Source organism: Seriola lalandi, unplaced genomic scaffold (genome assembly GCF_002814215.2).
Source record: "Seriola lalandi dorsalis isolate HSWRI2012SDOR001 ecotype SW California unplaced genomic scaffold, Sedor1 jcf7180002054748, whole genome shotgun sequence".
Lineage (NCBI taxonomy): Eukaryota > Metazoa > Chordata > Actinopteri > Carangiformes > Carangidae > Seriola > Seriola lalandi.
The window spans coordinates 5838881-5839667 of record NW_019525301.1 but is presented as its reverse complement, the minus strand read 5'-3'; positions in this window follow the sequence as shown (position 1 = coordinate 5839667).

Below are 787 nucleotides of genomic sequence, written 5' to 3'. Positions count from 1 at the left end.
CTTGCGGGATCAAGACACTCCTCTCAGCTATTCTAGCTGTAGAGGAGTGCCTCGGAGCTGAGCACCCGTGGCACTAATAAAATGGAAAAAATCAATTAAAGTACAAGTACCTTAAAACTGGAGAGTATTTTGAGTAAATGTACTTCATGACTTTCCACCAATGCTAATACAATTGCAATGACCCAACAGGTAAAAGTCCTGAATGAAATCAAAGGTGTCTATTATAGAAACTAATATCAAAAAGGTAAAAGACCAAATAAACCACCACAGACACACAAAAGACTATTATATATAACATGAAATAATAAACTCTATACTGATGTCAAAACGTACCTTAAAGCTTAAGTTAGAAACTAGCTAACATTAGTTAGCTAAACAGTAACTTAAGGCCTAAGTTAGAAACTAGCAAACATTATTGTTCATCTACTTGACACAACCTAATTAAGAAACTCTGAGGGTAATAAAGTAAAGTTTCTTAAATGAGCTAGATAGTTAGGTACTGCTTATTACATTTACCTACAGTGTCTTTGTAGGTCAGGTTAAGAAATGGTATGGTCCACGTTAGGGGTGTCTAAAACTGTATTACAAGATTATTCAAGACATTAATATAGGAAAATATTATAATATTTACAATTACAGGTAAGAAAGATATATATTCAGTCCCCCAAAATATCGTTTTTACATCTTTTGAGGGGGGGGGGTCCATGTCTCAAGCAGGGTGGTCAGATTCTGTTATCGCCCTCCAATTAAAATCCAAAAAATTCAAAATAACTGGGTTCAGACAAAA